Raw genomic sequence first — 12,683 nt, forward strand, 5'->3', positions numbered from 1 at the left:
TACTTCATAATTGTAATTTTGCTACTGTTATGAATCCTGTTTTAGATATAGGATATTTCCAATTGTCCTAGGCAAGCCCTGTGAAAGGGTCATTCCATCCCCCAAAGGGGTCATGGCCCATAGGTTGAGAACTGCTGAACTAGAGCTAAAGTAGTAAGCCACCATGTGGGTGCTGTCAACGAAACCCTGAGCAGTAAGTGCTTTTAGTCACTGAACTGGCTCTCCAGCCCCTTAGACAGGAGGGTCTTACATAAGTATTGTGACCTCCCAGGGATACCTTCTACAGCAGTGGCACCTGAATGTAGCGGCTGGAATAGTATTTCAGTCTGGAGGCGTTCTGAGAACAAGAGAGATGAGTTTGGCTGCTGGAGATAGGCTTGAGGAACAAAGACAGAGAGAGGGGTAAAGACACATCAATACCAGCCTTCCACAGGAAAGCTGACCTTAGTCCCCAGAAGTGTCCCTAGGGGGCAGCACAGAACCTGGGTAGAGTAAGCCCTAACCAGCAAGTGTCCTGGGCCCGTTGGAGGATTTTCTACTTATGGGAAGACAGGGGCTAAGGAGCCTAGGCTGAAGCAACATTTCACATTTAAACTGTAGCAGTCAGTTTGTGCCTTTGTGAAAACTGGACAAAAAGTGCCCCACAATGTACTTTTCTGTGTGCGTGTGTGCGCGCGCACATACCCACACACCCCTCCAAACAAACAAAAACAAAAACAAAAAACCCCAAAACAATCCTCATTAGAAATTGAGCTCCTTCCTCCCGGGATAGCCCCTCACCAGCAAGCCTAACTTTGTTATCAGGTCAGGGCTGCATTCCAGATCCCCACGACCCCAGGTCCAGTACCTCTGTGCAGTGAGCAACTTGCGAAGCCATGTGAGGCAGTTTTGGCTAGGTGCTGTTCACCGCTTGCATCCAAGCGGCTTCAATTGATGTACTCACCACGTGTGGCTAAGAGTCCCATTGCCCAAGAAAGACAGCTGCAAGAAACACCGGCAAAGATCTTTCTCGGTGGATCTAAGGAGCCAGGATTCTGGTCCTGCTGTTTGGGATGGGTGCCAACGGGCTTGTATATGCTTGTCTGTATATGCTTGGGACAAGAGGGGGTGCTGGTGCGAGGTGGCTGTCGGAAGCAGATTTAGGGACCAGGAATCTTCAGACTATAACAGGCCTTGGCTCAGGGAGGATAGGAGCCCTCTGCTTTGCTAAATGTGCGCCCTCTGGGCAATTCTCAGTTGGGCAGTCACCAGGAGGACAGTCACCAGAAAGCTTCGTTGCGATATTTTCAGGCTTCGAGTTGTCAAGGAGAACAGGGCCACCAACCACGCTCCTTAGCAGGGTCTACAGCTGGCTTACCCCGCACCATAAAGCTATGTGCTTAAACCAGAAAGTTCCACCCAGATAGAGGTGCCAGTCTTCTCCAGCACATCAGATTGCAGCGGTACTCCCTTCTTGTCACTAGAGGGCGGCCGTGTGCAAAGGGAAAGCAGAGTGTTTGCTGCTAGCCTTGTGGTGCCTGGGACAAGAATCTTGTCCCAATATGGGTTCTCAAGAGAGTGAAAGCAGTGCTAGGCCATGACAGTGTCTCCCACCAGCCCCAGTAGGATTATATTTTGCATAATTAAACAGTAATTAACATTAGGTAAATTAAGTACTTTTAATAACGGGCTATAGTGGTGGTGGGTGGGCTGCTAATCTGATGGGAGGAGATGGTCGTGAGGTGTCTCCTGGGTCTAGTTCTTTCTCTCTCTTAATTTAAATATCTTTACTTTTTTGATAATTTATATATGTGTCAATAAGAGGATGACGTAATCACAGTTGTGGTAACTCCAGATTATCTTATATAAGGAATTCAGATGGTTACAGGAAGCTTCAAAGAACCCTAATTTTTTAGTTAAAAAAAAAAATCCTAACCATTTACTTTTGTAGATAGAGTCTCAGGTAGTACAGGCTATGTTGTCAAGGATGGTTTTAAGTTCACACTCCTCCTGCCCCTGTCTGGAGTGTTGGGATCACAAGTGTCCCACCATGCCCATGAAGGGCTGAGGGTCAAACTCAGTGCTTTGTGTATGCAAGGCAACCAGCCTACCAACAGGTTCACACATACAGCCCAACCATGTATTAGAGTTCTTAAAAGCATATATACTGTATATTAAATTAGAAAGAAAATTGACTTAAATAACGTATTTACCGAAAACAGCCTATCTACGTACCTGTTTTGTAATAAGAAAGCCTGTATTTATTCCCGTCGTTAAAAATACTTATCATATCAGATTTGGGTTTTTTCCTCAGCTGGTGCGGGTGAGCTTCCTGTCCCTTGCAGGTTCCTGTTACCCTCTGGGAGAGTCTAATGCATGAGGCAGCTGGTCTTGGCAGAATCGTTACTGAGAGCATCATTTTCACCCATGAGCCAATCTCTCTGCAAGAACCAGCTTCTCCGGACCTCAGATCGTCCCTCAGGAAATGCTAAACACAGCTCCCCTGCAGACTGGGCTCCAGGGTAGTTACCCTTTCTTCTCCCTCTTTTTCTCTTACTGATAATTTTAAAATTTATTTATTTTATATGTATGGGTGTTTTGCTTGTGTGTATGTTCGATGCTTGTGCAGGTCAAAAGAAGGCATCAAGATCCCCTTGAACTGCAGCTGTAGACATCTGTGAGCCACCGTGTAGGTGCTGAGAACTGAGCCTGGGTCCTCTATAAAAGCAACAAGTGTCCCAAACCCCAGAGCCATCTCCAGCCCTGTTGTTCTGTGAACAGCAGTCTTTCCCTTCTTAGAAGAGTATCTCAGTTGACCACTTTTCCTTCCTCTCCTCTCCCCTCCCCTGCTCTCTCCTGCCCTCTCCCATCCTCCCCCTCCCCCTCACACACACACACACACACACACACACACACGCGCGCGCGCGCGCGCACACACACACACTTTCTCCTGTAGCACTGGGGATTGAATTGGGGTCTATCTTACCCATGGTAGGAAAGTGCTTTACCACTGACCCTGGTCCCTTGTGTGCAGTAGCCTGGATTTTCTTTGGGGACTGTTTCTTCTCACTTTCTTCTTCTTCTTTTCCTTTTTCTTTTCTTATCTTTTTTTTCTTTTTCTTTCAGAAAATGTTTTTCTGAAACATTTTCTGAACCTGCCTTTGCCTTCCAAGTGCTGGGACTAAAGTCCTGCGCCACCACTTCCCTGCTCTTCCCACTTCCAGTCCTGTAATCTGGATGGGGATGGCCCTGACCCCAACTCCAGGGCTGGATGTGTGATCAACACTTTAGCCTTAGTCACTGTCACAGGAGATGATGTATGCTGCTTAGTTTGATGTCAATCTGACAGCAGCTAGAATCTTAGAGAAGAGGGAGTCTGAACTGAGAAACTGCCTCCATAAAACTCACCAGGAGGCAAGTCAGTAGTGCCTTTTCTTGATTAATGAGTGATGTCGGTTGGCTGAGTCCATGGTGGGTGGTTCCATCCTTAGGCTGGGTGGTCTTGAGTTGTATAAGAAAGCAGGCTGAATAACGTAGTAGACAGGATTCCTCCATGGCCTCTGCTTCAGTTCCTATCTCCAGGTTTCTGCTTTAAATTGCTGTCCTGGCTTCCCTGGATGATGAAGTGTGTCCTGACAGTTGTAAAGTGAAATAAGTTCTTCCCTCTCCAGTGTGCTTTTGGTTATGGTATTTTTCTCAGCAATAGAAACCATAAACAAGACAGGGAATGCGTGGTGTTTTCATGCTGGTGTGGGTTTGTCTGAACTTTCTCTGCTGATTCTGCCCATGGGAAGATGCCAGTTCAGTGGCTACCTTCCACTGTGCGGAGTCTGAGGACAAAGCCAACATGGAGAGGACAAAGGCAGACTATGGAGAGGTAGAGTATAGTGCTTATCTCAGCGATGGAGCTTGAGTCCGGCTGAGGGTGTCCCAACATTCAACTGTAAGAGCCAATGTGTTTCTCCTTTCCCTCACTGGTCTGGGTCTAGCAATCTGCTGCTAACCCGGGAAGTATCTGTACAGCATAAGTTAGCATAGTTGCCTGGATGAGGTTTGCACGTGGAACTAAAATACAGAACCAGCCAAGTCGACACAGAGCAAGACTGTGGGAAGCCACAAACGCCATTACAAGATAGCGCTAGCTACCACTGGCCACCGCCCATGATTATGGGTAAACAACCAATGTGCGCATGCGCATAAGAGTTATTTTTGCCGAGTCATTGCCTGGCCCGACGCATATTAATGAGGTACTGGTAGCATAACCAATCAGGTATGGACACATCAATCCTAGGCCTATATAAGCAGCACCATTTCTGGGCTCAGGGTCTTTCGCCTAGGCAGTCAATGCTCTCCCAATAAACGTGTGCAGAAGGATCCTGTTGCAGCGTCGTTCTTGCTGGTGAGTCCGATGCGCACAAGACAAGACAATGTCTTTCTGTTCTTGGCCAGCAACTAGGTGATTCATGCTATGTTGTGGTGACACAGCTGGTGATTTATGTTTGACATGTACCCAGGGGCATTAGGGGGCTAAATGCGCAAAGTTGATGAGTTCCTCTTACTAATTCCAACAAGATCAAATAAAGAAATCTAAGAGCCATTCTGATGCGTGTTAACTGTGCACAGACTTCCAGGCCCATAAAACATGGCTGTGCAGTGTTGTGGGGTACTCACCAGAGAAGACCTGCTTGGATATGGGTTTAAGTCTTTACTAGCTGGCTGGTGATGACACTGGGTGCTCAGGATCCCGGTGTAGCATTGACATTGTCTCAGGATAAGCTTTTAAGCACAAAGACCATGTTCTGAATTGACACACTTCAGTTAGCAAGAACAGTGGGCCAGAAGCAGAAGCCAAAAAGCAAGGTTAGTACATGAGTTTCTCATAACTATGGACTTAGATGGATTATGTCTCTGTTTTCATCAGTGACAGGTGGTGCTGGCTACATGCTGAGTTTTACAGCCCACTGACACTTCCAACATGGAGTCGGTTGTGCTAAGGTCTGGGGCCCAGTTACATGCAGTTTCAGTGGCATAGACTGGTCAGACTCAGAGACAGGAATACAGTGCTGAGTAGGGGTTGGGGTAGGAGGGCAGGCGTTGTCTAGTGAGTTCAGAAATTTACAAGATGAGGAATGTTCAGGACATGAGCTGTGGAGATGGCTGCATAGATACGAGGAGCAGCACTGAGTTGGCCAGTTAAAAGGGGGCCAAGTTGGTACATTTTTATAGTGTGTGTGTGTGTGTGTGTGTGTGTGTGTGTTGGGCTAAGTTTTACAAACAGCACACAGCAAATGGGAAGATACAACTTTGTTTAAAAGGTCTTTCTACATGCAGCCTGAAATCCAACATGGTTCAGGGTACAAACTAAAGCTACTGAAAGAAAGATGAAATTTCAAGACCTGTAAGTCATATAAAGTACTCAGAAATTGCTGGTTGTTTGTGAGCCTAGAGGCTGCCTGGGGCTGAGAATAAAGAAGAACAAACCTGGGTATGCCCCGTAGTTAAAACATTCCTGGGAACAGCTTAACCTTAAAGATAAAGAAGAGCCGGGCGTGGTGGCACACGCCTTTAATCCCAGCACGTGGGAGGCAGAGGCAGGCGGATTTCTGAGTTCGAGGCCAACCTGGTCTACAGAGTGAGTTCCAGGATAGCCAGGGCTACACAGAGAAACCCTGTCTTGAAAAACCAAAAAAAAAAAAAAAAAAAAGATAAAGAGGAATGTGAAGACATAACAGGGCTCTCTGAACTGAGTCAACAACTCACAGAACTCTGACACCCTGCACATACATGTAATTTTTCTACTGATGTTTGAATAAGCCAATAGTGTGTCGCTATGCTGACTTCCACACCCCTAAGCCCCTTACCCCATAAAAACCCCTAGCTTTCGAGCCTCGTGGCCGACATCCGTTATCTCCTGTGTGGGATGCATGTCGGTCTGGAGCTCCGTCATTAAACGACCTCGTGCAATTACATCAAGATGGTCTGTTTGTGATTCTTTGGGTGCACGCTGAATCAGGAATTGAGTGGGGGTTTCCCCACTAGGTTCTATCACTACTACACAAGGATAGAGATAAGTCTGGAACTTAGTGTAGTAATGGTGCAAAACTGGCTGGTTTTGTGTCAACTTGGAGTTATCACAGAGAAAGGAACTTCAGTTGAGGAATGTCCTGACTTCCTTTAGTGATGAACAGCAATGTGGAAATGTAAGCTGAACCCTTTCCTACCCAATTTGCTTCTTGGTCATGATGTTTGAGCAGGAATAGAAACCCTGACTAAGACAAACAGCAATGAGGAAATGTGTGTGTGTGTGTGTGTGTGTGTGTGTGTGTGTAGTATACCTATACACATGCTTTTGAAGACTAGAGGACAACTTTGGGTCATTTTGCAGGAGCCATCACTTACTTTTAGTGAAAGTTTTGCGGGCTGGAGAAATGACTTTCCTATTAGAGGCTTAGGCTTACACTTAAATGGATGGCGTTTTACTACATGCACTTATTTGTGTGTGTTCAAGTGTGTAAGGGTCACAACACATATGTAGAGGTCAAAGAATAACTTGTGGGGTCAGTTCTCTCTTTCCACTGTGAGGGATAGAACTCTTGGCCATTAGATTTGGAGGCAAGAGCTTTCACCACGGAACCACCCCAGCCTCTCCATTTGAACAGAGTTTGGAATGGAGTCTCTCATTGGCCTGGAACCTGACAATTAGGCTAGGCATGCTGGTCAGTGAGCCTTAGTCCCTTGTGCTGAAATTACATGGGTACACCACCACACCAGGCGTTTTGTTTGTTTTAAAATGTTTTTTAAATGTGGGTTCTGGGAGTCAAACTTACACCCTCATGCCTACAAGGCAGACACTCTACCATTTTATCAACGGAGTTACAATCTGCAGACAGGAGAAGTAAAGCCACAAAGAGAGTAGGCAGCTAAACCCTGTTATGTATTGAGTGTGACGTGCCCCCCCCCCCCCCAGCTCCAGGGATCGTGTGCTTGCACATTTGGTCATCAGCTTTGAACACTATTTTTGGGGGACTGTGGAACCTTTAGGAGGAGGGGGAGGAGCCTGGCTGGAGGGTGCTGGTTGCTGGGTTGTGTGCTTTAGCGGTTAGAGAACCAGCTGCCTCATGCTCCTGCCTCTACATTGCTGAACCTCTTCCACAACCATGGTGGTTTAACCCCAAATAGCAAACTGAAATCCCCCCCCCCCTTAAGTGGTTTCTTGTCAGGTACTTGGTCAGAATGAGGAGCAAAGTGGTTAACACACCAACAAGACTGAGCTGGGATGTAACCTAAGCCCAGCTTCTAACATCGTAGGCCCTAGCTGCCAAGTCTTTCTGCCCATCTGCCCTCACTCTTCATGTAGCCCAGGCTGGTCTGAAACTTGCTGTAGCTGAGGTTGACCCTTTTGCCTCCACCTCTTGAGAGATGAATAAGTTTGTGCCTCCGTGCCCAGTTTACAGGGCTGAAACCCAGGGCTACTGCATGCCAGGTAAGCAGCCCACAGAGGAGCTACACCTCCTACCTCCCACTGGCTTCTCTAACCCATCCTTAGAATCTAGTCACTCGACAGCAGAGACCACAATGGAAGTCATTGGTTAGAGCACCGAGGCCTCGTCCAATGGACGGCATTTCCAGTAGTGGAGGCTGATATGACACCTCTGGCTTTGTGAATGCTCCCTGGCATTGATGGGAGATTCTGAGATGAGGGAGTGGTGTCTGCCTCACAAAGGCTGGGCTTGCAGGCCTCTTGCAACCCATGGGCCTTTTTATCAGTGAGGAGCTACCTTGCCCGTCCCTGGTGGCCCTTTCCTCCTTTCTGTTCTTTTACTCCACAGCCACTCTTCCTGCCCAGGAACGAGCACTGATAGAAAGCACCGACTTTGTAATGTTGCCTGCTGCATTCAACCCTCCTGACAGCTTTGCCAGCAGCTCGGTGAACCCAGGCTCACATCCCAGGACAGGGCACCCATGGTCACATGCGCAGCTGCCGCCGGGGCTGGAAAATATCTTGGCCACATCTTTGAGAACTCTGTCCTTGCTGCTGTGGGTGATCCCTGTGTGTGACCTCAATCCATTTAGCATATCAAGTCCCTTAATTACTTATTCTTCTTTCAAAATTCTTTATGTATTTTATACATGAGTGCTTTGTCTACATGTAAACCTGTGTGCCAGAAGAGGGCATCAGATCCCATTAAAGATAGTTGTGAGCCACCATGTGGGTGTTGGGAATTGAACCTGGGTCCTCTGCAAGAGCAGCCACTGCTCTTATCTACTGAGCCACCTCTCTGACCCCAATTATCTATTACATTTGATAAGAACACTTAAGACTTATGTTTCAGTGTGTGCATGCATGTGTGTATGTGTGTGCCTGAGTGCGAGGGTGCCAGGGGACAGCCCCGGGGATCCACCTGGCTCCTCCTCCCCAGTCCTGGGATTACAACATGCGTTTGCCATAACATTCAGCTTTTAAATAGGAATGCTTAGTGTGTTACCAAGTGAGCTATCCACAGCCTTCCTTTCCCATTCATTTCTGGGTGCACACATGTGATATGCATGTGTGTGTGTGTGTATGTGGAGGTCTGAGGATGATGTCTAGAATCATCCTTGATTGTTTTTCCACTGTATCTACCGAGGCAGGACCTCTCAGGCAAACCCAGAGCTTTATGCTATGGCTAATCTTGCTAACTAGCTTGCTTTAGGGGTCCCTCATCTCCTCTGCCTTCTGAAGCTTCAATTGCAGCAAATGGCTTGTTCATCGAGCCATCTCGCCATTCCCCTTAGCAGTTTTGAAATACAAACTTCACTGTGTGTGATTCACCATAGGCATGCTGCTGTGTGGTGGATCTCAGAAGACAGCTAAGACAGCAGTTCTCAGCCTATGGGCTGTGGGTTGTGACTCCTTTGGGGGCCAAATGACCCTTTCACAGGGGTCACCTAAGACCATTGGAAAACACAGACATTTACATTATAATTCACAATGGTAGCAAAATTACAGTTATGAGGTAGCAACAAAAGTAATTTTATGGTTGAGGGTCACCACAGCGTGAGGAACTGTACCAAGGCTGCAGCATGAGGATGGCTGAGAACCACTGCTCTAAGGAAGTTTGGTACCCTTGACCAACAATTTCCTGTTCTCCCAGTTCCTGAGAATTTGGTTGGAACAGTCAGTCAAAGACTACAGAACAGTGCCACCCCGTGACCACATCATAACTATCTCCTGTGTCTCCATGGAGCTTCTCTTTGTCTTGGTTTTTCATCTTTCTCCTCCTCTTGTTTTTTGTTTGTTTGTTTGTTTGTTTGTTTGTTTGTTTTTCGAGACAGGGTTTCTCTGTATAGCCCTGCCTGTCCTGGAACTCACTTTGTAGACCAGGCTGGACTTGAACTCAGTAATCCACCTGCCTCTGCCTCCCAAGTGCTGGGATTAAAGGCATGCGCAACCACCACCCGGCTCTTTCCCCTCCTCTTAATTTATAGGGCACACAATGAATGATTTCTTCAGATTTTGTTACATGTGGGCCACTCCTGGCCCTCTTTCTGCCCACAGCTGAGACCTGCCTGGTATTCTGTGGAAACGCAGAGGAGACAGGTGTAGTAGACAAGTCTCCTAGGTGATTCGCTTGGCTTCTGATGGTGCCAGCATTGGAGGAGGGTCAGCCTGACGTCTCCAGCCCTGTCCAAAGGGAAAAAGCCTGCAATCTTCACACTGGCACCGTCCCCACCCCACTCATGTCCTGGCTGCCCCCCTCCTTGAGCATTTTTCCAAAAGCCAGTCCTTATTGTCCCCCCACCCCCACCCTGAAGCAGTGAGGTGACCTGAGGCCTCATTTGGACATGTTTGTCCTCAGGATCTCATCCAGTGACTGCTTTTCTTGAGACTTCTGTCAACTTGTGCTGTGTGAAGAGGCTGTTCAGACCTTGACATTGTGTGGTGTTTCAATCAGACATTGTGACCTGACAGTCCAGGATCGCCTCTTTCTGCTTGTTTGTTCTTCATATAATATTGTATGTTAAAAATATGAATTATTCACCAGCATCAGACGTGGAGTCATTTCCTACGTCATCTCGTCCTCTGGAAAACTGGGGCACACTGACCCCACCGGAGCAGTTGCCGCTCGGTGAGCACCCCCAACCTGAGTTGACTCCTGCTGTCCTGTCTGTCCTGGAGGCTTAGGTTTTGCAAATCTGTATTTTCCATGGTCCAGCTAACAGAGGCATTTCAGAAATGTTCAATACTCATAGGAAAAGATGAACCAGGCTGGTGGGAAGATAGTGGGCCGAAATAAACACTATTCACTTTTTTTTGCAGATTTGTGAATTATAAGCAATTCTTTTAGAGGGCTTGACAGGTGACTCCTTGCCTACAGGACTTTGGTGGGACAGAGAACAAGACAGCATGGAAATAGGGTTAACCTGTGCTACTGATATCAGGTTCTGGAGGGATTATAGAGGTGTTGGGGTGGGGAGGGAAGGGTCCTGGAGGCTCTGCTGGGGTGAGGAATGTTCATTCCATCTGGGAAAGTCAAGAGGTCTGGGGCTTCTTAGGGTAGCAGGGCCCATTACTCAGTGATGTGCAGCTGAAGTGGCCACGGGGCAGAGCAGCTGGGAGAGGCAGAGTCTGAAAAAGAGTTTTAAAATTTGAAATGGAATTTCCTACCATCCCAGTGGGACAGTGACCCCAAATTATACTTCAGTTGATTAAAAAGAAGACAAAGAAATGCCTGCTCCTGCCCCCGACTCCAGGTTTGTGGGCCAGGACTCACAGTTACATAACAGTGGAAGTAGACGGTCATATTTTGAGACACAAGAAGGAACACAGGGACACCTGGCACAGAGCCTTCTAGACACAGGGACGTGGCTCTGAATGGAGAGCAGTGGGAACGTGCTCTGGGGAACAAGGAGTGGGGCTGAGGGATGTATCCCTAGTCATCTGTGCGTGCGTGCATGCGTGTGTGCATGCGTATGTGTGTGTTTCTGTGTGTGCATGCGTGTGTGTATAGGTCAGAAGATAACTTGTGGGAGTTTTCTCCTTCCACCATATGGAACTGAACTCATGTCCTCAGCTTTAGCAGTAAGTACCTCTACCTGCTGAGCCATCTCAGCAGCCCACTTAGATCTCTGCCCCTCGTGCTGACCTCAGTCCTGATCAAGCATGTTAGCAATGATGTAAACACGGGCGCCCTTTATATCCAGAGTAGGACTCCTGCATCTGAGGCCCCTGCCAGCAGAGGCTCAGCAGCCTACTGCTCCTGTGGGCCAAACCGAGGCCCACAGCATTCACACATATGCTTGCTCTGCAGGGCCGGCTGGTGCAGAGTTAGTCTCCCACGTCCCAGAGGAGGGCCAGCTTAGGAACTCTGTGTCTCACGTCAGTGGTTGTGACCATCATGAGGTCTCCCCTGTGATCTCGGCAATCCCTTACTGGCTGAGGCCTTATCTGCGTTTAGGTACCCCCAGAGCAGTTGTTATGATATCAAGCAGTTTTGGGGCAGTGGTCCCCAAAGGCATTGGGATGAAGAGATCCCTTAGGGGTTGGGAAGACTCCAGAGGTCCTTGTCTTAGATCAGACTCTCAAGTCTGCAGGTCAGGCCTGGAACACTGCTAAGTCAGCCCCCTGCTGCAGCTGAGCTACTCTGTCCTTGTCTATTTAGCTTACCTATTCAGAGCAAGAGCTTTCTTGCTGACCCTCTGCTCCAAGGTAGCCTTGTGCCTGACTCCAGAGTTAACTTTCCTATAATTGTGACCATTGCCTAACCTGCTCTAATGTCTTTGATGCTTCCTGTACCAATATGATGAGGTTTGTAGCATTTAGGGTGGCAGTCCACTTAAGTGCTTCTCTGGAGAGGTGGAGAATGTTCTAAAGTAGAGAACATGGCCAGTCTTAGTCCAGGAGGATTAAGAGGGAACAACTACTGTGCTTGGCATTCACATTCCACCTCCTTCTAACACAACTCCTGCATCACCACCACCACCATCACCACCACCACCATCATCACCATCATCACCACCATCACCACCACCATCACCACCATGACCACCATCACCGTCACTATCACTATCATCATCTACACAGGGTCTTTAGCTCTGACTGCCCTTGAACTTACTATGTAATCAAGGATAACCTTGAATAACACCCAATTAATAAGGTTTCAGGGGTAGAACCCAGGGCTTTGTGCATACTAGGTATTTTAGTTACTTTTCTATTGCTGTGAAAACACATCATGACCAGCACAACCTATAGAAGAAAGAGTTTATAGGGATCTTACAATTCCAGGGAGTTAGAATCCAGGGCCATCACAGCAAAAAGCATGGCAGTAGCCAGGCGGGTCTGGTGCTAGAGTAGTAGCTGAGAGCTCACATCACATCCACAAGCAAACACACACACACACACACACACACACACACACACACACATGGGGTGTGGGAGCACGCACTGAGAATTACCCACACTGGAGGCTGAGACTATGGTAGATTCCTAGAGGTCAGAGAAGAGGTTAGGAAAGGTCACAGAGGGCATCTGACCTACAAGATGCCTCACATCTCCATGACAACCACAAATCTGCCACGGCTGCTTCAGGAACTCCCTTGGCCCTTTTGATTGGTTATTTCTTGAGACAGGACCTCGCTATACATTTCAGTTTGGCCTCAGTCTATGTAGCCCACCCAGGCAGACCTCGAACTCTCAATTCTTCTGCTTTGTGTCCCAAGCAGTT

The sequence above is a fragment of the Mus musculus genome, chromosome 6, assembly GCF_000001635.26.
Source record: "Mus musculus strain C57BL/6J chromosome 6, GRCm38.p6 C57BL/6J".
NCBI lineage: Eukaryota > Metazoa > Chordata > Mammalia > Rodentia > Muridae > Mus > Mus musculus.